General features: G+C 36.1%; 1 pseudogene; it reads right to left on the bottom strand.

The window, feature by feature from the left end:
- Positions 1 to 872: 872 nt before the first annotated feature.
- Positions 873 to 23739, bottom strand: LOC145980460 (26S proteasome non-ATPase regulatory subunit 11 pseudogene; annotated as a pseudogene).
- Positions 23740 to 24024: the final 285 nt, after the last annotated feature.

Genomic DNA, 24024 nt, shown 5'->3' with positions numbered 1-24024 from the left:
ATACTGGCCGTGAATCCAGACTCCCAGATCCTCGCTAGTGTGCAAAAGCCAAGGTGTATTACGTAGATGTGAGTTGACTTTTGCATGTATTCGCAAAGGATCACTCGTTTCACCTTACAATCTATGACAGCTATCCGACATAGAATTGTAGTAGAAGGTATTCGGTGGCACATATGCAAAGTATATTGGATGTCTTAATTTCCCTATGCATATTTTGCTGAAATTTATTTACATGTTGTAAAGTAATGATCATTAATATCTTACTTGGGTTCTAGCTAAGAAATCCACTAATTTTCATCAAAAATATACTGAAAACTTTCTGTTGAAATTATAGTAAAAGATTGAAGAAATGTACGCACTTTCCTGCGTAAATAAGAAAAATGAACCATTACAAAATAAGGAAAACTTAGTTTTGAACCACTAAAATATTTAGCACCTGAGTCACACCGCGCTCCTCTCTGAGTGTAAAAGAAAGAGAGAAAAAACTCAGAAAGAGAGAGAGAGAGAGAGAGAGTACCGCGAAAGGAGAGGGAGAGTTGGAGTGCTGCGTAGAAGAGACCAGAGCATGGAAATTTTGCTGTCGTACTCTTCTTATGCGCGCGCGCGTGTGTGTGTATACAAAAGCCACGGCAGCTCAGTTGGTATAGATTCTGACTAACACGCGGAAGACACGGGTTCGAATCACCGTCAAGGTGATCTAGACCAGGAATTTTTCCAGTAATTTCCTTGTTTCTGCTGGGATCTGAGGCCCACCCAGCTTCGTATAATATGTACCTGGGGGCAACCTTTGTGGATAAAGGCGGCTGTGGTGCTGATCACATCATTCCAACTTACGCCGAGATCAAGAACATGTTGAGATCTATACCTCCGCATCACCTCATGGGTGCCGGCATGGCAGGTGTGCACACGCACAGCTTTACCTTATTTGTATATCGTCGCCTGTCCTTAACTGCTCCTGTCTCCCTGAACTTTAGGAGTAATTGTGCAACTGTCAGTTGCGATAGTGGATCTCGTCGGGGGTGTAGTTGATTAAAATCACTTGGCACGGGAACTACTCTCCCCAGACAGCAGTACGATCTCGCGTTAGGAGCATTCTGGCACTGTTTCCTCACATCTGGAAAATGAGACATTTGTTACAATCATGCAGTCATAATGTTTTCCTTTATTAACGACAGGTTAAGGAAACCTTCACCATTGCATCTCTCGTGAAATTGTAGCCTGATTTGATATACCACATCACGCCCTTCTCAATTCATTTCTTTGAGTGAATTCAACATGGCGGCCACCAATATGGCGGAAGTCCGCTTGGAACACACCAGTATGGTTCCCCTAGGCTTAACCTGTTTCAATTATGACCAGTTGTACCCAGCCTAACTCATTTACATTTTATAGAGGTTGTAAGGGAGTTTTGAATCCAACTGTATATTGCAGAACGACCCTCTTAAAACCTTTCTCGCGTGTTTCTTGTGCACACTCGAGATCTGAGTATATTCAGAATAAATATGTAGATGCTGAAAGTTAAGGTAACAGGTAATCTTAATTTCCTATGCTTCTTTTTGCTTGAAAGGTGACGTAGTCTCTTTTGTGAGGACACTGGAAGAGAATGGGTGAGAGTAACTTCTGGAAACTGTAAAATTCCTAGGAAATATTTAACGACCGTCATGTAAGTACTTCACTAACTAAGAAGGGAAATTCTATAGACTTGGGGATTTCTATAGACGAAATCAACACGAGCAATAGACATTGTGGATTTCCCAACGTGTTAGCTAACTCATGTAATATTTGTTCAAAAGATTATAAAATTTCTTAAAAAAATATTTTCAGTTCTTGTTAATTATACCAAACTCACAGAAAAGAATTGCTCTGTGAAAGAATTCTGTTCTTCTATTGACGGATTTAATGATAAAAATCTGAACACAAAATAAACCAACGACTTTACTTGCTTGTTTTAGTGTAGATATCATATTGTTTATAGTTTTTTAGCGTTAACGTTATGAACAAAAGGTGAACTGATTACATCGCTGACAGGACAGAGACACGCCCATTCCTTGCAAAGGATTTAAATCCTCAACTCGTACAGTGGGATCTATAGGTATTTCCAAGCAAATTGCCTATCACTACGTTTACTCCTTTTGTTGTAAGCTTCAAGAATGGACACAAAACACCAAACAATATGCTAATACCTATGAACCAGTACAGTCCATAAAAATACGTAAGATGAGGATAAAAACCAATGAGAATAGTCATACAAGATTTGCTCAGGAATACTTATGGATCCCACTGTACCATCGAATTGGCTTTTAATGAAGGGAATCCCGGTTTTGATACCCGGTGGAGGCACATAGTGGTTTGGATCCAACTTTTAACACAGTAGGTCCGGTTCCAATTACCGTTACTGTACATGAAGTGGACTTAGAACACTAAATCAATCAATCGTACAAACAGGGAATCGAACTAGGGCCACACATTGTAGTTTGAAGCTGTAACGACTGTACCACCACGGTTCTTTTTCCAAAATTAACGTTTCAGAAATTAACAACAAGGCTAAAGAATTCTCTTACTTTTAAAATAATACACAATAATAGAAGAATATGAGCAGCAAAAACTTTCCAAGGTTACTTCTGCAAGCTATGAAAGCACGGATAATTGTTGCTTAGCCAACTTCCAGCGACAACTTTGGATATAAATATTCTAAGTTTCCTTTCGAACAAATCCAAGATTAACATGACTATTGATTGACTCATTCATTCTTGTAGCGTTTCGCCGATACTTTGGAAGTTAAACTAGTGTTTCTAAAAAGCTTAGGCTATATTTACGGCAATTCTTGTTTTAACTTTTATTAATAGAAATTCGTCTTCTCACTTTGAAACAAAAGTAAGCATAACTTCGAAAATACACAACATAATAATTAAACATCTACAGCGTAAATGCACACAAATGCACAGAATAGTCCGCTCAGCATCAGTCGGGGTCGAGCGCCTTTAGCGGAGAAATGTGGAGTTTCAGCCAGGCCAGAAAATTGTATTTGCGACGGCGAAGCGCCGAGAGTGGACTGGAAGAATTGTAGCAGGCTATGGTTCTACGTACAACAAGAACATAATGAATATTTTTGTAACCCTTATGTAATTAACTCGGGACATAAAACTCTGCATTTGTGTTATACAAGTAAGTTTGATATTTTCGTTACAAACTTGAGTGCGTATAAAAAATTAAAAGCCTTCACAAATTTAAAGAGAATATCATTAATCAATCAAGCCTACATTACCGTTTTGTAGGAAGTAATATCGGGACTGATTGCACTACCAGCTAGAATTTCATTCGTCTCAAGAGCCTTTGGAAACCATCAATTTTTACACTATTTCTTGTGGACGTTGTAATCAGAGTTCGAATTCGTAAATCATGTTTCCGTGCCGTAGTATGATATAAAGAAAGCAAAGTTACTAAAACAGAAACGATTTTCCAAATTTAGTATACATTGATGATTTTCGAAAAAAATATGAAAAAAATATATAAGTGAATTCCTGTGGGATGATTCCTCCACAAGCAATTTGAACCCAGGGCACTTAGATTAGAGAGAGAGAGAGGCCCATTTTGCGACAAGTCATCTCTTGACTTTACTAGTGTAATTTAAACTTTCATGGTCCCTTAGTTGCACCATATGCGGATGACTTCACATCCGTAATTAACATTTAAACGTGAGTTTATATTGAAGTATAACAAGAGTTTTGATGAGTGTTTAAGTTGATGGACTTGCTATCTGATAGTTAAAACCTTCGTAGTTGACCACCTTTACTAGATAATAGTTTCCTAAACTTTCCTCTGCCTCCAAACACACAACGCTATTGATCCTTTGATTGATTCCATCCTACATTCTGTCACCTCTTTCTCACGATTGACGTGCAAAAGAACAATACTAAATGAATCAATTAACTAAGTTATTTGCTTTACTTTCAATATATTGCAGCATACGTAGTTCCTTTGAAGAGTATCAACATAAAATTGCAATCCACCTGATAAGACAAAATTTGAGCGTGGAATACCAAGCAATGATAAATGTTCATATTTGGTCGCAAACATTTCAAATTGCCGATGGATTTCATTGGTTTTCAATTTTACATGTTATTATAACCTACATTTCAATCGATTCTTCGGTGATGTTTTAATTTCTATAAGCAAGAAAAACAAGGAAGAAAGCAAAATCCTGCCCCAAAAGTACTCGCCCGATCTTCGTCAAAAGGAAACTACCCCTTCTCATCGTTTGATATCTTCTGGGACTCCAAGCCTGGTAAATATGATAAAGAAACTAGAAACGAAAGGAAAGAAATGCTCCGAGGATAAAAACCAGCTAGCTGAAAAAACCTCGGCTACGTCTGAATGTCACAGCTTCATTCTAGTTTTTGAAGTGTGATAAATCCTCACACCCTAAGGTTCCTAACATTAATGAAGCAGCAACTGGCGGGAATATTTCGGGTAAGTTTGGCTGTGTAGCTCATCAATTCTTTTGTAAGTACGATCTACTCATTCATACTTTCGTTTTTTGATTTGTATTTACGTATTGATCATAGTTGCTGGGGGCGGGGGCTATGCGTAGTGTAATGGGAAATATTTGTGGATTTGTCGGTGGGAAGATGTCGGCCCGCAAGATACATTGCCATCCCTTGGTTTTCTACTCATACAGGGTGTCTCGTAACGTATATACAAATGCCAGTTAGTAAATCTGTTTGAGCTCATGACAGGAATATTGGCAGTGCAGGGTGCACCGACGATGGCCTAATGGGGATTTCCAAGTATAAAGCATTGCGAGACATTACAGAGCTGGGCAAACAATAGAGTCCATAGACGTGTGCTTAAACGGATGCTGATGCTTCTCATTGTTGCGTTCCGATGAATGGAAAGTGATCGGATAAAGACCTTCACTTTTACGATACCTGTCTTAACAGGCCAATTTGTTGCCACCATTACAGACATGCTTGTATTAACAGCGTTACACTCTAACCACCTTGCGACTCAATCTATAATTCTGTGACGGGGCTATTACGAGTGCTACTTTTAGAGATTCATTATGTACTGATATGCTTTACTGTATGTGTTAAAATGATTGTACTATAAGCGCTCAAAACTCAGGAAGAAATTATTAAACACACTGTATATTACTGAACATGTTAATTAGAGCACTCTAAAAAAAAAGTAATTCTATCATAAGCGGAAAATAATTTCCTAGCTTCCTATCTATTTCCCTTGCTCGCCTCCTCACGCATCCTAAAGGAAACTGCAACCTTCGTTCTTAAAGTGAAAGTAATGTGTTCGAAACAACTTGAAAACTATTATAATTTATTTCATTGGTTTGCCCTTGTAGAGCCATTTCAAAACTTAAGGTACCTGCTTGGCTTCTGGACTTCTTCTATATATGCCAGACCTGGAATTGTACCCGTAAGACAACAACAAATTATTTTATGTTACTGTTATTCTGGATGAGCTAGTAGAGACTGTCTGGATAACGGATAAATTTATGCCAAGAAGAGAATAAGTTCTTGACCTGAAAATCTCAGTTAAAATTTTACGTGTTATGTAGTGGCAGTATCTGTTGTTCGTGCGACACAATCCTCGTTCTCAGTTTCGAGAAGGTTTTCAACTGACTGCTTTGTCCACCAGGAAGCGGTGTCAAGGATGCCACAATCCGTCGTCTTTATTTAATAGTCATTTTTATGGTCAAGTTTCTCTACCTTGTACACGGAGGTTCGTCCACGCTTCTTAACCAGCCAGTGCAAGCATGGCTGGCGCGCATGAAGACAGAATCTCTTGGCAGATCCCTCAGAAACTTGACGCTGGGAGATACGAGCGTGGAGTGAGGAGTACATAATTAGATGAAAATGGAACTGTTTTCATGTTCACGCAATATCCCCTTTTTGGAGCAACAACCCCCTCCCCCATCTCCTTCGCTCGAGGAACTTTGTTGGATGTGTGCCTGGGACTTCTTCCATTGGTTCACACGAAACGAAACAAAGTAGGATGAAGAATTCATTCATCTAACATTAATAATTAATGAGCTTGCATGAATAAAGAACATATACTATGAGAGCAAGTTTTAAGGCGAAATGGTAGGTTTTGTGTCTCCGTCCGTAATGCTGATATTTACAAACTTTAAGCAAGTCTTTCTGCCGCATGAGATTGAATGGCGCTGAAGCTACTAGGTGAATTACGTCTGTTCTATTGGGTTGTAGGAGAATATTGAAAGTGTAATAGGTAGAGTAGATAAACGCTGAGGTTTGGGAGATTATTTGTAAGACATCCAAAACCAAGCGAAAACGTCAGTGCATGATAGACAAGGAAGTGGAAAACGTTGCAAGGAAAGACAGACAATGAAGGGCACTGATATTGGTAACGGTTCTGGGTTTCAGCCTCCAAGTATACCGCTAGGGTGACGTAACTAAGATAGTAGGTGTTTGAGTTGATTATTTAGATACGGCCTTTTTCCTACATGGGAAAACATTTATGGTATAGACGCAATTAGACACACAGAAAACAATAACAATTGAATGTGTCACACGATGTTCTCTTAAACAGTGTTGCCAGCAGAGACGACAGAAACACTAAACTGTAGGAAAAAATGGTTTTTCTTCAAGAATACAGTAGTGCCACTTTCTAAGATTATGGCGGAGTGGTTAGCACATAGCGCTACGACGCCAGGGTTCTAAGTTGCTGATCGCTGTTGTGTCGTAAGTCTTCCATTGTCCGCCATGTTGTCGTCCCTAGCCCCCTAGCGGCAGCATCATGAATTACGCTTCACATTTCATCCACAACTTTTACAATGACAACTGCTACTGCTGTTGACACATACGAGATGATTCCTTATTTCAGATACGAGAAAAATAAATAAACAAATGGGGAGCATTTCGTGCGTCACTCTGCACAATCCATATTCATACATTTCATAAACATTAAATTTACTAGAATTCTAACAAATATCACACCAACATTAAAATTAATAACCCTTAAATAATAACCTGGACTTGCCTGCAGCTTCCGTATTCCACTCGTGTATATATTAAGTGGTTATAGCAGGGAGATAATTCCTTACTGTAATCGTAAGTAACACCATGAACCATAGCAAGTGTAAGCTATAAAAATTGATACAGAAAATAAGCCCTCCATTATAATTAGTTGTTATTAAACCTAGAACACCGATAAGCTCAGTAACGAGGATCATATAGGCTAATGGCTTTCATTATTATATAGTCTAGTTTTTATACTTAACTCCTATGGACGTCTCCCTAGGTGTATGTTGCGTCGCTACCGAGGCCAAGAGGTCATTCGGATTTTCTTGTTCAAACCCGTGAATGTGATGTGAATGTTGCCAAGTTGTTTACAGCACAGCTTTGAACAGGGGGAGGAGGAAGTTATACCCTGTTACAGTATTGTCGCCCACTTAACCCGTGGCGCAACAACCCGTGAGGGCCAGGATATACCTTCCGACTGTAGATCATCCAACCAGTTACTGGCTGACGTGTGGTCAGCACGACGAACCCCCAGTCGTTGCTGAAGGTTTTTTATAATCAGGTAACGCTACTCATTCGTAGCTCTCTATATTCCTCACGATGGTGGCTGACGACGGTTCCCATACACAGGTAGAAATATTGGGAGAAAATTCGTTACGCTTCTCCTAGGAGACTCGAACCTGCGCGCGTTCCGTAGCCGGAGCCGCCCAAAGAATGACGCATTTTCCCCGTTGCGGAACATACAGTGTTGCCGGCAAAGACATTAAACTGGAGGAATAATAGTATCTTACTTCTAGAATATAATTGTGACACAATGAACAGATGGGATACTTTTCTGCAGCCTGGAACTTAATATTTGAGTCAAGGCGTATAGAAAAAAGCAACATAATTTACTCTTGGAAAGAAAACACTCAATATGTTGAACAAGACAGTCTATATTTCAATGAAAAGAAAACACTTACCACGTGTCACGTCAACCCACTATTAGGGTCTTCCTCAAACTTGAAATAAAACTAAAATGAAACAAGGTCTCTGTCCGAAAGGTCCAAACAGAAGAATGGTCTTGTCGGAAGTGACGTCGCCTAGTGAAGTTCGAAAGCACCAAGTACAGGGCGCAGCACTCGTGATTACAGTCTTCTTTACTAGACTTCTGAACTTGTTATTCACTTGTTTAAAATCGTGGAAGGTTAAAGTCAGCAGATGTTGTTACTTGTAGTTCTTGTTGATGTGTGGAAATGTAAGTATAATTACTTTTTAAAATGTTAAGTGACTTCTGTAGTGAAAAACAAGTGTTTAAAACGCAGGGAAAACAATGTGTCCTTAGTTGTATCTACGGATCTTATTTGGTGCTGCAGTCGCAGTCCAATCCCAAAGATTTCTCACTCCATTCCAAGTCTTAACTGAACTGCGAGATCATTATTGTACGATATTGCTCCTTTCGGATACGGCTAAAGTTCAAACAACTAACTAACTAACACAACTCTCTAGCATTCTTAAAACCGAATATTCATGGCTGCAGCAACAAAACACAGGCCTTCCATCTTTCCCTATCTTGAGAAAGTTCTATATACTCTTTTCCATCCCTACCGATTTCCCTTAGGTCCATCTCAACGTTGTCCCTCCATCTTCGTCTTAGCCTTCCTACAGGTCTCTTACCATCAGGTTTCCCAACAAGAATCCTCTTTCCTCTCGCATTCGTGCCACATGGCCTGCCCACCTAAGTCTTTTGATTTAATTATTCTAATAATATCTGGACATGAATACAAATTATGCAGTTCTAAATTTAACCTTCTCCACTCACCTGTCTCCTCATCCCTTTTAGGTCCAAATATTTTCCTAAGGATCTTATTTTCAAATACTCTCATTTTATGTTCCTCTTTCAATGTAAGGGACCAAGTTTCACATCCGTATATTACTACAGGCAAAATTACTATTTTGTATATTTTAACTTTTAGTTTCTTATATATTAAACGAGAAGACAAAAGTTTATAAAGAGAAAAGTAACATGCATTTCCTGAATTAAGCGTACTTTGTATTTCCTACTTAATATCATTTTCATTTGTTCATATTACTCCTAAGTACTTGAATTTGGAAACTGGTTCAAACGAGTTGTTATCAATAATTAGATTTTGATTTTTACCTAACACTTGGTTTCGGCCTGTAAGCATATTCAAAGTTAAAACAGGAGGATATAATTACATATACACATAGTACAGAGTTTAGACATAAAAAAGTCTCAAAGTTCCAGTCCTCATTTTGGATATTCCTTTCCAGGCATTTCTGCATGTGGAGAATCCTGACAGATAACTGACATCTCACCTGACAGGTGATTGACAGGTACCTTCTGATTGCCTTGTACATTCTCTCACCATTTCCCTCTCACGTCTGCACGTCTCGTGGCATTCTTCCCCCTTCTTTTCTTTCTTCGCTTTTCTTCCTTCATCTTTTCACCTTCGTGTTTCTTATCCTTTCCACTCTTTCTAAAACAATCTTTGATTGTTTGTTGATCTTGATTCCTCCATTGCAGTTCATTATGTCTTCTCCTTTCTTCTCTATTTCCTTGCCCTCCTTCCATTTTCTTACTAGTTCTCTATTCTACCTCCCAATCAGCCTAATATCATCCCACTCTGTCATGTACCGTTTCTATTGTGTCATTGAATATCTCATTTCAAGTGTTATTTTTCTGAAATATAAACTTCATGGTCAGCATATTTAGTGTCTATCTGTCATGGACGCAAGTGTTAAATGCGTTACCATCGTTTTTATGTTTTGTGGAATTTGTTTTTTATTGGATAAAATATTGTTCCTGTGAACGATTCAATTGCAAAGAAAAGAAATAGTACCAGTTTGAGTATTTATTTAAACAAGAATGGAGTGCATATATTACCATATCTACACTAAAGACGCTATCAACATTTAACTTCTCAATCTTTAGCTAGAGATAAGGTTCATTAGATCGAAGAACTTGCAAAGATACCACTCCACATTGCAACATGTGTGATGTAGTGTATGGTAGGGCACCACACATTCACAATCACGGCCATTTGGGAAGGTGATGTGATCAGAAACTTTGCTCCGCTCCCCCCTTATCCTGCACGGTTACCTCCACATACCGATTTATTATAAGCTGGATGCAACTCGAGCAGATCCAAACAGGAACATTGCTCGAAGAAAATCCACCTTAAATCACTCACTCCGGGAATCGAAACCTGGCTAGCAGTCAGATGTCTACATAATATTACAATACACACACACACACACAGGGATAGAGAGAAAGCGAGAGGGGAGGATGGGGAGAGAGTGGGGGAACTACCGTCTCAAATATAATAATGAAGGAATTTTTAAAGCAAGATTTTCTATGCATTCCACACGTGTGTTTGTGTGAACAGTGGCGTTTCCAGAAGTGGATCCACGGGGAGGGCGATAGGGCGATCGCCCTTCCTGACTGCCAGACTTTAATATATATTATAATTATTTTATATTTTTAAACTTAAATGTTTTGTCATTTAACAAGCTTGAAATGCTTGAAAAATAATTTTAAAAAAATTTGATTTAAGTCCACTTCATATTCACGACAGACTAATCGGACCTGCTGTGTATAAAAACTTTTAAGTTTAAGTGCATTATATTTGCATTATATTTGGTATTCAGTGGTTGTATTTTATTTAATAATGCAACTGAATAATGCTCAGTGGTGAACGATAAGACTCGCTGAAGTACACAGACTCCTCTCAGGTTAAGGGGGTAGTGTTAGGTAACGACAATGAATCACAGAACAGAGGAATAAAACCACATTACTGCCGTAGGTAAAATGAAAGGATTTATTATCTATTTATTACAATTACGATAATGCAAATATGCTTCTTATGAATGTGAGGATTTCGCTTTAACTGTGTCGTGACTCAACTCTATCACATAACCTCAATGCTTGTCTGTCGGCTTGCGCCTCGAAGTACCACACCAAAAGGTATGTAATAATAACTGAGCCAATATCTGCTCTTAGCCCTTATTCCAAATAAGTCCTTGAGCTGACTTTATTAGCTAGCGTATAAACCTACAAGTTAAATATATTTTGTGAACCTCCTGGCACTTGAGGAACAAACGAAAAAAGAGTAATTATTGTGATTTTTTAAATGTATTTAGCAAATAGTCTTTGACACTATTTTTATGGGACTGAAAACTTTGATTCTCTCAACCAAAGTTAGTTCCCAAGTTCCAAGTTACGCCCATGAAGATAGTACCGAAAAATACTTACTCGATTGTATTCTATGCATTGCCAAAATTTCATGCACTATAAATTGTGCCGTTCACATTTTCTGTTCCCAACTGTAAAAATAATATATCTATACCTTCTCTGGATGCTACGTAAAAGGATTTTCTTGGAATTGCCGGCCTTTCAAGGAAGCTATGCTTTGTTGCATGCTAACTTCATCCACGATTTACTTCAATTCATATCTACTTGTAGGTGAAAATGTCAGTGTTTTAGGTGGACTGTCGAGCTAGGAAAAAGTCATTGTCGAAGGAGTGGATCTTTGGATTTTGTTGAACTTGTAATGGAGGAGAAAGAAATAGGTGCAAGTGGAATCAATGACACCATATTCAAAATACCGTGGTCAGCATACAAGTGATTTTTTAATTAAAATCGTTCAAGCAAAGTTGATTCTGTATTTCATCATTTATTTGCAGTAGTAATGTAGGTTTATGCTGACATACGGATTATGTACTAGAAACACAATTTGTAATTTTTATACAAATCAATGATCATTAACTGTAAGTTTCTTTCACAGTAACTCTAAAGTAACTCTGTTACTTTCAAAGTACCAGTAACTGTAACAGAGTTACTTTTTAAATGAGTAACTGAAACTTGGTTACTTGTAAAAAGTAACCTACCGAACACTGTAAATAACCTGTAGCCTAAGTTCAAAACAGTGCATACTTAATCTTCCTGGTGCTGTTGTATAGTACTTTGCAATCGCTGACACATTGTACTGCGGGTTGTTATCATTTCACCTTTCGTGATCAATAAGAAATTTATGCCTCTAATGCTATTTCTATGGAATTGGTACTTCATTGCTGCACTTGTTACTTGATACTGTTGATGTCTATACAAGTCTTCTAAGTGTTCCAACCACCCAATCACAAGGAGATTTTCTCTGGTATGTGGCAAGAAAAGCTCCATTTGGAAAAACTTCAATCAGCACAAATGTGTATTATTAATTCTTACTTCATATTACGTATCTTCGTGAAGAGTATTGTAACGGTGATGACGTGAATCTGTCATTTGTAAGTCCCGCTTTAGGTCATCCCATTACATTAAGTGAAAATTTCCCACCCGGGAAATTTCGCATCCACAAAAATCCCCTTGAGGTTATTTTCCTCATTATCAATTTATACCGATAGATGTCTCCTCAGTCACTTTTCACCTTTTTCTTTCTTCGCTAGCAACGGAAGTATGCAAATCACAGTTCGTCACATTCCACTCAAGGTTCAACGTCGTATTTGTATTTTATTCTCAATTGGGGCAAGCTTTATTGTATCGTGTGCAACCTTATATCGTAAGTTTAGACTTTGTGAACTTTTCGGCATGCATTTTAAACGTTACGTGTTGCGATTTTGAACTTATATTGTTTCTTGCAACAACGAGTCACGTCACGAAAACATTAGTAAGGAATTGTGCATTGGATCTATTTTTCGAGAACCAACTTTCATTGTATGTAAAAAATCTTGCGATAGACATTTTTGTGGTAATCGTCACGCCCAGTTGTTTTAATTTTCATGATACCATTTTTAGATATATATATATATTTGCATGACCGGTATTTATTTCGAAATAATTAAGTGAGAAGTATTTGATGTCAGTATGAACTGGAGATTGAACCTTGGCATTGAACCTTTGAAATAACTAGATCCGATACACTTTGCTACAGTTTTCCGCACGAGCACGTGTCAACCAGGAAGTAACGGCGAAATCTATTACGTAACCATAACGCTTGAATTTGACCGCATCAATTTGACGACTTGGATATTACGAACAGTCTGACTAATTCGCAACTAGAACTTTCGAAGGTACGTAACAATACGTGTGTTATAGTGAATTGAACTTATGTAACAAAACTCAAATTCATACTTGCCTGTTTACTGCAAACAGTGGATTTTTTTTCTGAATGGCACATACTTTACTATTAATGCGGATTCTTTGAGATTTCGTGCCCACTTATCGTTGTTAAAAAATTGTGAACTTCAATATATCGATGAATTGCGGAAGTGATTTTTGCATTACTAAAAAGACGTGATAAAAGATGGGGATTTTGAATGCATCCTGTGTATAAAATAAATATCATGAGTGAGAAATAGATATGTACATGTGCGTGTACTAAGTAATAGTGATGAACAGCGTCGCAACAGTAAGCCAAGGTGAAACCGATACACGTTTGACCTAACATTGCAATTCTATGAATAATCATTCTACCTCAAGACATCGTAGTGAAAGTCCTTTTACTAACAACAACAAAAACGAGACGAATAATAACCAACAGTGTATCTAGAATTTCATGAGCATCTAATTTTCTTAATAAATAGGCAGAAATTTAAATTTTAAATAATTACAGTTTTATGTATTTACAAATTAGTGAAATTCATCTGTTGAATGTTGAAGTGCTAAAAATTTTAAATGAAGTAAAAATTTTACCTGTAATATTGCCGAAGGCAAAAAAGGCGTATTTTTAATTGGATTGTTATTTTTTTTATTATAATTTATTCTGGCCAAAAAAATACTAAAAAATGAGAATTTTCGGTTGTACATAAACTGAATTTTATTGTGAAAGCGTATTAAAAATTAGAATGAAATAGTGAATGAATGTTGCTACAACTAAATTGTTAAATAAACGTGTATAATTAAATGTGATACCTTTTCATTGGTGTGAGTTATGATTGGCGACGGAACAGATGTAAAGGTTGGTTGTATAACTTACCAAACTTTGGAAGGGTAAAGAAGGGTGAGGATATTCGTACGTATTATTCAAACTGTTGTTATTGTGGGAATTATTCCGTATACATATCGGCAAACCCCGTAACAAGTAAAAATTGTAATTGCGGTTCCTCGATTTTATATTCTCACCGCTAAACATACCTCTGCACGTATTGGCCACTTTGTTTCATGCTTCCATTTTTAGGGACATCGAGGAACGGCGTTACAGTATAAAAAAGATCCATATTGAGATAAAATGCACAAAAAGAAGAATGTTCTCGAAGAAAATTTGCTAAGCTTGGGAATGCTAATGACTATGATTATAATTTTTTAAAAAAAAATTGAAGACAGTTGCAACTAACTTAGATAAAGTGGAACTTCGATTTTACGTTGTTCAGGGGACCAAGGTGAAAAAACTTAGAATGCGATAAAATGTAAAACCGAGGAAAATTTGCTATGTTGGGACCACCAATATTGAATATAAAATGCAGGGAAATGTAAAATCGAGGAACTTGAAATCAGGGTTCCACTGCAATTATTATTTGTAGGTTTAAATTAATGTATAAATTTTGGATAGGGAAAATGATTCCCTTTGCCCCCACCAGGTTACGCCTATGCTTACCGTCACACATAGTGAACAGAAATTTTGAATATTATACCTCAAAACATATTGTACTTCAGACTTTGTGCTAAATACATAAGTATTTTTAATAAGATTAACTTTTAATGCAAATTATTTTTTTATCACCCTGTCTGTGAATCCCAATTTTTCCATCAAGCATTAGTACCCACTCTCAGCTACCTGTATATAAAATTTGGGTGAAATTGAAGGGGGGTATTGCACGAAATTCGCTCTTGAAATTAGTCATTTATTTTCTAAAAAAAATATATGAAACTATACATAAAATACATGATTATTGATACACTGATCAGAAAACTTATTTAAATGAAAGCGTACAGTATCCTGAGCAAAAGAAATCAAACTTGAAGTTTCTACGGCAAACCTGAGAGAAGATACTAGAATTTATAACCTAATGCATGTCATTCAAAGTGGAGCCGCATGTGGCGTACACAGAGATTTTTAAAATCGCGTAATTTCTGAACCCCTCGACCAATCTCAAAAAAGTTGTCATTTTTGTAATTAGCATGAAAAGTTCTATAAGTATACCGAATTTCATCAAAATCGGAGATGGTGGGTGACGTGGCCTGGATGATTTGACGTGGAATGACCCTTATATAACTTTTTGTTGTGCAAACATATTGCTTTCAAATCAAGTCTCTCAAACTACAAGTCTCCCCTTCGTCGTCACCTTGTAATCAAGGAGTTTCGGGTTCTATACTTGGTGGAGGCACATTGTGGTTCGGATATTTCTTTAAACTCTGGGTCCAGTTCGGATTATCCTATCTGTGCATAAAATGGACTTGAAGAAACAATAAGTAAAGGTGCGGTAGTTGACTCTTTGTTCTTGTCTTTGTTGCGCAGTTGACAGCTTAACGTAATAAGAAGCCAGGTTCCTAGGCTCGATTTGAGCATCATTGTATTGTCCGGTCCTGACTTCAACCGGTGGCCAGTTATCCTCATCGTCGCGATTGACGAAATTGATAAAAAGTGGCGCAAATTCACGAAAATGGAAATGGATAAATGTTTGTATCACTGAGCTGTTGTTAAGTCCATTTAATAAAGAGATGGGTTAATCAGGACTGGACCTACAGTTCGAAGTAGGATTAGAACCACTATGAGAGTTCACGAAGTATCAAACCGGGGATCCCTTGATTACGGGGCTACGATGTTACCACTACACGAGTAGTGCATAAGAATATTATCAGTCTGCAAAATACGAAATATTTTTTTTTAATATGCAATTTACTGAACTAAATGGTGCGTTATTTTACTCTTCTTCATTGCGTTCGTATCTCTTTTCCTTATATTCACTTTTTGTCCTAATGTATTTTAACCATTACGCGAATCATAATTATCGTACTGATTGCTTACGCAAAGACCCTTGTAATTGCTATGCAGCGTTGAAATTTTCCTCGAAACAGTCTACTCAATTTATATACATCCGTACATTTAAAATCATTACTAATTTTGTGCGTTAATTTTCTTGTTAATTCCTTCATATTTCACGGATTGGAATTAGCGCGAATGCATACTCATATTCGGAATATAGAATCGCACAGTTAGCCTATTGAAGATTAAACTAGATTATATTACTTCGTCCAGGAGTCGGTGAAAAGCCTTTAAAGGAAAGAGCACTTATTAGACATTCGAAACTGTCTAATTTCGAATTCTTTATTCTGCTTAATACGTATTCGAAATGGTTGTTTCTCATTAAGTGAGCGGGTTTTTCTTGTTTCCTTGCCCCCTTCGTCTCTCTTCTTTTTCGAAGGAAAATTTCCAACATGAGATTTGCTGAAGCCACGGACGCCTGTCGACTGAACCTCGGGGCTAAATCCCATTTAGTTTCCGCACCCTGTTATTTTCGGACCAAGTAATTCGATTTTGGAATATTTCACTTACTTGTGCCCCCTTCCCTCGCACCTCCTCCCCTACTTTTGGTTTAAATCGATAGTGACAAAGCACATGCATTTTATTATTACGTTCAGGACATTAAAGCGAGCTACCGGCAGACGAGCAGCGCGAAAATGTGATAAGGAGTTCATAAAATGAGGGAAAGAGAGAGAGAGAGAGAGACAGAGGGAGGGAGGGTGAGAGAACACACTTACATGCGAGGAAAATGCACTTGAGAAGGAACCCTTGAAAGCTGTTTAATCTCCTAGCTTAAATGAAGAGGTGAAAAATAGATTTCGTTCGTCACCTTCTGTTTCAACGATTTATTTTCTAACTTTTATGACTGAGGAAATTTTATTCCTCTCACTGGAATAATCGACTTAAACTTTTGAGATAAAAAATTTACGCTAAATCATTTACAAAGGCATTTAAATAGCCTTCCATGCAATATAGCAGGTTTAAACTTTAACTCAAGCTGTCAGGCCACCAACTCTATATTTTCGATTTTTTAACTGTAAATTTTCATAAAAAATGAAAATTTATTACATCGTTCCTCAGGGTGTTCCCAATATTTCTGTATTCCATTTGTTCACAAATAAATAAATATGATTTAATTAGGAGGCAAAATACGCTACAGTGCCTATCAGGCGCCATCTTAGTTTATTTTGTGTGTTATTCGAGACACTCACGGCAGTGACAGTGTACAACTACTTGGAAAATGGTAATTATTGCAATTATTATTTTTAATAAACAATTGCATTTTTATAAAAAATGCATTAATAAAATGATATTGTATTTTTTGTGAGTTTTAGTGAATGATAAAATGAATGTAAGAGACTCCCACACTAATTGCTTATTATTTTTTATTAATGGTGTTACTTTTTTGTAATTATTATAATTAATAAATTACTGCACATGTATATAAGTAGGTTTCTCCTATGGTACGGGTAAGCTAAGGTTAAATACAATCATGTTATAAGCGTACGTAACCATATCAACAATATGCTTATGAAGTGATTATTTATATTTTTTAAAAAATGTGACAAATGTAAAACAATAGTTACCTTCTTTTTGTTTCGCCCGTGTTGATATTATATTTATATGCTACTTCATAAATAGCCAAACTTGTACAAACAGTTTACAATTAATTAATTAATTAACCCATGCACACAATTATGAAACATTATGTTAGTACAATATCAATAAGTTGAGGAAGTAGTAATCATGTCAATGATTGTGAAGCATTATTCGAGTACAATATCAGTTCACATCAGAGGCTAATATTCATAATAATAAGAAACATGTTCATTAATCCGTTTATATAGATTTGAGCAAAATAAAATCATATTGAGCTGTTTTACTAACACAGTGCCATCTATTGAACTTTCGTTTCTAATATTAGGGACGTTCAATATATAAGTTTCCCTATTGTATAAAGCAATACCATTAAAAAGAAGCACATGGTTGACAAGCGCCATACTTCGTCTACAAGAAACAACAATCGATAGATTATCAGACATGAAGGCGCATGCGCTCAAGGGCGAAAAGTAAATCTTGTTCGGAAAATGTGGGCTCGCGTCATAAGGAGTTCAGAAGCATGGATGCTAAGGATGTTCAGCTTATGGACGTTTTGGAACGAGGAAGAACAATTAATGCTGACCGTTATTGTCAAACATTGGATAAACTGAAAAACGCAATTCGACATAAGCGACCACGTCTCCTGTCAGCTGGTGTCATTCTTCTTGACGATAACGCTCGCCTCCCCACTCGGCAGTGTAAACACAACAAAAAAATGAAGAATTGGGGTGGGAACGGCTGCCCCACCCTCCATACAGCCCCGATTTAGCGCCGAATGATTTCCATATTTTTCCGGTCTTAAAGTCTGAATTGCAAGGTTACCGTTTCGAAACAGATGAAGAATTGAAGCGGAATGTGAGAATAGTGCTCAATAGCCAGAGCCCTGATTTTCTTGCAAAGGGTGTGGACAAATTGGTGCAACGGTGGGACAAATGCCTGAATCTCTATGGGGATTAGGTGGAGAAGTGAGGAAGGATCCTCCTACACATGTATGTATAGTTTTCTAATGTATCTTAAAAATATTTTTTTTTACAGCATACGGAAACTTATATATTGAACGACCCACGTATAAGACAGTTATATTTCTAACTCCAACATTTGTGCTTGAAACGTAATATAACGACTTTGTCAGTATAATTCAAACTCAGTATCAGCACAATAGGTAGCTATGGTGCTATATTGAAAAGGAAATTTAAATTTACATATACTGATAACTTTATAATTATTATATTGATAAAAATAAAAAAAAACTAGAAACAACAAAATTACAATAGCATCAAATTATGCATATGTTTACAAGAACATTTATAAGATATCAATGCCATACATAAAAAAAATGTATCTTTGTTATCTCCTTCCAGGATAAAGCAACTCTTTGTATCTACAATTCTGAGCTTCAGTTTTCGAAATTCATCATCTGATCAAATCACCTCCAAACGTACAACATATAAGTGTCACTCTATGCGACCTTCCTCAAAGCACTCATTTGAGGAACTGTAACATTTACAAGCCTGCCCGTTAAGGAAGATGAAAACAGATACCTATTCACTGCTTCCAATTCAACATGGCATCTATTATACATATCAGTGTCATTCCACAACTTTCGAATCTTTATAAGATTATATCATATTCAAAGTTCATTCGAGTCATAAAAGGCTTCTATATAACTTAAACATCCAAGTTATTATAACATTGCCCAGTTTAATGCTTTAAAAGCAACAATTATTGTACAAATATATCACCATTCCATATTGTTAAATCTGTACTTATCTTTTTTCCATCCTGAGATCCTTTTAAAGTCCCAGACAACTAGTATTAGAGCAACTAGTTCAAGCCAGATTTTTTAGTATGAGTTATCTTCAATTGTTTTTGTTTTATATTTTTGTCCATAAGTGCTTAACAGCTTGAATGTTTGTGTAGTAAATGTACATATTTGCTCTGTTACAGCTATTTTACTATGTATATCACAACATACTTATCTAATGATTACAATTACCATTTTTTGAATATTGATACAAAATACCAAGTATGACATCATATTATACATTGAACAATTTTAAAGAGTTGACCTTTGTATATAAACCTTGATGCCAATGCAAATGTACATAATTTCAATAAATTTAATTATAAATTTGAATGTATCATATCTTTCTTGTCTGAAAGAACACATATGATTTAAAATATTTGTTTTTCATTTTGTCAGTCAAAAATAACTGTTATGAATATGAATTCAACATATTGCACAATTTGATAATTTTGTCATTATATACAAATTGGCTTTTTTAAACATCATATTTAATAAAATTAGTTTAAATAATAATTTCAGACATTTAATTGCATTATATGAATAAATTTTGAGTAATCATATGACTAAATTATTATAAATATTGCACAAATGTGGAACTTTGGACTTAGCCTAACTATTTTCATATATTGTTATGACAATGTATTATTTTTATTGTCATACTGGCGCTCAACAAGGGACGAACCCACAACAGAATTGAGCACTACTGAGACTTTTAAACATATAATAATTAATATAATACCTCTATATTTACAAACTGTTTACATGTTTAGCATTATAATCAATTGAGTATAACTGAATATTTGTTTTCCAACAATACAACAAGAACTTGTTCATCATGAACCAATACAGTGCAACTATGCATAATGAATTTTTAGTACATAATAATATTGAAAAAATTAAATTCAAGTTCGACATACCAACAATTATTATCTAGTGAAGTACCACATGAATCATTTTTACATAAACAATGTGCCTACGTAACATTATTATTTATTGTCAACCCATGAAGCACCATTCAGAACTTCATTCTCAACCTGAGAGCATAATTTCTATATTAATCTTTATTTAGCCAAAAAATATATTAATAATAATTTTCTACATGTAGAGTAAGTAACATCTGATCCAACTAAGTTTCCCATTGGGAATTCATCCATTTATCTGGTAAGATCAGCTAACAAGACAAAAATCTAAGTCCCTGCATCAATAAGCAAACATCCTCAGATTTACGGAGTGCTGAATATAATATTTTTACATCACAAATGAATTCATGCAAGAAATGTATAAATTATGATGTGCACACAAAAATTATAAATCATAAATAATTGTTGTTCCTGTACTCGCAGCGTCACGGCTCGAACTTACTATTCAGCCCTTTGTGAACACATTTTGGAGCCATAATGCATTCTAGCATTTTTAAAGGAAACAGCTACTTGACTGAAACTTGGATCAACACGTGAATCACTTTGCTCTTTGTCAAGTTCATTTCTATTTGAGCCTACGATTCAATTCTTGGAATCTTTGTGCTGTAGTAAATATTTTTCAAGCCAAAGCTAAATCTTAGCATTCAAAATTATTATGCACATGCCATCACATTATATTATACATTTTTTGCACTACAAAATACAAATAACAAAGAATATTTGTTATATCAAATTTTTCCACCGTTCAACACAACTAAGGATCAAGAAATATGAATGAGGACCAATGTCGGATCATGAAGATCAACTTAAGGCAAACTTTACAGAGGAATACTTCACACCTGAACTAATGTTTCAAACTCAAGGAAAGAAGCACGAAAAGTGAGAAAATTTTGACATTAACAGCCGACAATAGAAAAATTATGCATAAAGTATTGTGACTCACAGTAAGACCTTTAACCAACAGCCTAAGAGAAGAACTCAACCAACCAACTCTCATGGGTATGGTTGTGATATGAAGCAGTATATTTTGTCCTTCAAAACAACAAAATAAACAATGTGTAAGCATAATCAATTTCATGCCAAAATTAATATATGAATAATTAAAAAAGTAAAGAACTGAGGTCTTATGTACCACCCTTGACACTCAGTCAATAAGAAACTCCCAACCAACCAACCCTTAGAGTTATTTCACTCTGTGGATGGTAAGTATAGATTAAATTGTATGGCAAATCAATCTTTGTTAAAATTAAAAAGCTTTGAAAGTCAGATGGGTATACAACTATAATAAGTTGTCAGCTTACATGTGGTCAAATGTTAACACGTGTGCCCAAATTACCGCACCTTCATTGCTAACAGTGTATTCCAACAGAAGAATCAGGCTGCTGAACGAAGTGAATAAATATGCATGAACCCCTATATTAATATTCCCCTACTTTACCTAGACAACAGGTTACCATCGGGTTTGAGTGTTCTAACTACTCCCCCTACCATCACCGTGCAATCTGAGATAAAGGATATTAAATTCCAAATTATTATATTGAACCATTTAAGGCTTGACGCTCCGAGACTTTTCTGTGTTTGGATGAAACCTGTCTTCGGTTTCTTCAACATCCCCTTATAACACTTCGAAGTCGACATGTCTTTACTTCACATGATATCGGAAGCTTGTGAACCTGTCCTTAGGCCACAAAGTTATACTTTATGTTCACACAGAACAAAGTAAAGTGTAATTATTTTCTTTAAACAAAGAATCTTTGATAATATTTTTCAATTTTAGGGTTTGCATATGTGATTGATTGATTTCAGTATTGAAACAGAACTATATTCATGACTCAACATGTCAAGCTATGTATGTAACCACTGACCTAACTCCATCGACAATATCCAAACTAAAACATATACTGATACTGTCATAGTGAAAGTATTCAAGATAACTCTTCGTATCAGATGTTACATTTACACAATAAAGTTATTTTGCTAAACTGTATGTTTCATATTCACCTACTAATAAAACTATGTATGTTTCATAACATACTTTTTCCAAATATATGCAACCACATAAGAATGTTACAACACTTGTAGTTCATATTACTGTAATTCTAAACTTAATCATAAATGATAAGCATTATAAGTATGTAACATGATAAGCTTTATAAGTATGTAACAATCTTTACTGATCAAATAATTTTTAGTCACATATCTGATATAATATAGTAAGACACGTCTGCACACTGCAACAATGCCTTTGAAAAGATACGTTACAGGTAAGTAATCAAATGATTAAACTGTAAGTCTCCGACATTACAACTTTGAAGTTAACTTTAACTTCATGACATCATCGTGACATCTTCTGCGTACATGTGTACGATGCATGATCAAGCATGCTATCACAATCAGAATACAATTATGAGAGGGGAAAGCATGGAATGCTTTATGACGAAATTTTCTCCTCCATAACTTCAAACATCTCTGCCTGAATGTTCTTTTACGAACATGTTTAGGATGAGTTGTTACTTTTCTCCTTGCACCTGGGCAATTGGTGAAAACAGTCTTATTAATTTGTTTCAATTTAAGTTTGGTGCCTTTCCTAATTGTATCCTTCAACTGGACATTTGAAACACTTTGGGGAAACACCCCTTCACCTTGATCTAGAATACCATGAAACTTCTTGTCCAAAATCATTTGTGAAAGTTTCTTCTCTACTTGGTTTACAGGTATGTTAATGCATTTTGAAACATAATCCACCTGAACACGAGAATAAGGTTCGATGATTTGACAAAGGTTTTGTTCCAACACTGTTTCATAAAGGCTGTCTAAATGTGCTCGAACAATTGGATCATTTTCCAGTTCTTCTTTAAACTTATCCACAGCCTCCTGAAAGTATATCAGAGATCTCTTAAGACTTGCTTGAGCAACAAACTTCATAGCTTCAATTGCACTTCCGGTATACTTCAGAGCCAGTTTCCCTCTTATGATCTGCTGCACATCTTCTGGTGTGTTCAACATTATTTTAGACAGCAGCATGTACTTCAATGCAGTCAAAGCCTTTGAGCTTTCCACACTATCATAGCCTTCAAATGCTTCATAGAAGTAAGAGTATGCTGTCTTATCTCATCAGCAGCATGAAGAATGCCTGACTGCATATCAAGCGATGCTTGTAGTGTTGGAGGGCAATATATTGAATTAGCTGTAGTCCGAGCTGAGGTAAGTGCTACACATGCTTTTGGAAGATTACTCAAGGCATGGTAAGTTTTACTTTCTAGAAGTTGAACCTCTATCCCTTAATAATGTCGATCAAAGTGAAGAGCTTCAGTAAACATTCCAGTGTCAAAATACAAAGCTATTAGGCAGGCTTCCAAATACTGCCGGAGGATAGTCTTTTTATCTTGTTTTGCACACTCGATGCACTCCTTGCACGAAGGAACTTTACTGCCCATGCTGGCTTCCAGATCCAAGAACATGTCAACCAGAGCACGAACCAATTTTGCTGCCTTCGCCTTACTAATGGTGCAGAGGAAGAGTCTCGTCTGCTTAATAAGTTCAGCCAGTTCTTTTGCTTTGCCATCTCTCTTGTAAGTCTCTCCTAGTTTCAAGATACTTTGTTCTTTGAGACGAATTGCATCTTCTTCACTTTCATATTCCTGTTCTTCCAGAAGCCTGGACAGATCATCTATTTCGTCCAACTTATTCGAGACTGACGTTGACTGGGCTCTTACCACACATATAACTGCTGCCATTTTTGTATT

This window comes from Lepisma saccharinum, chromosome 27, assembly GCF_977018435.1.
Source record: "Lepisma saccharinum chromosome 27, izLepSacc3.1, whole genome shotgun sequence".
Lineage (NCBI taxonomy): Eukaryota > Metazoa > Arthropoda > Insecta > Zygentoma > Lepismatidae > Lepisma > Lepisma saccharinum.
The sequence above is the reverse complement of the archived record's forward strand: the minus strand, read 5'-3'. Positions and strand labels throughout refer to the sequence as shown.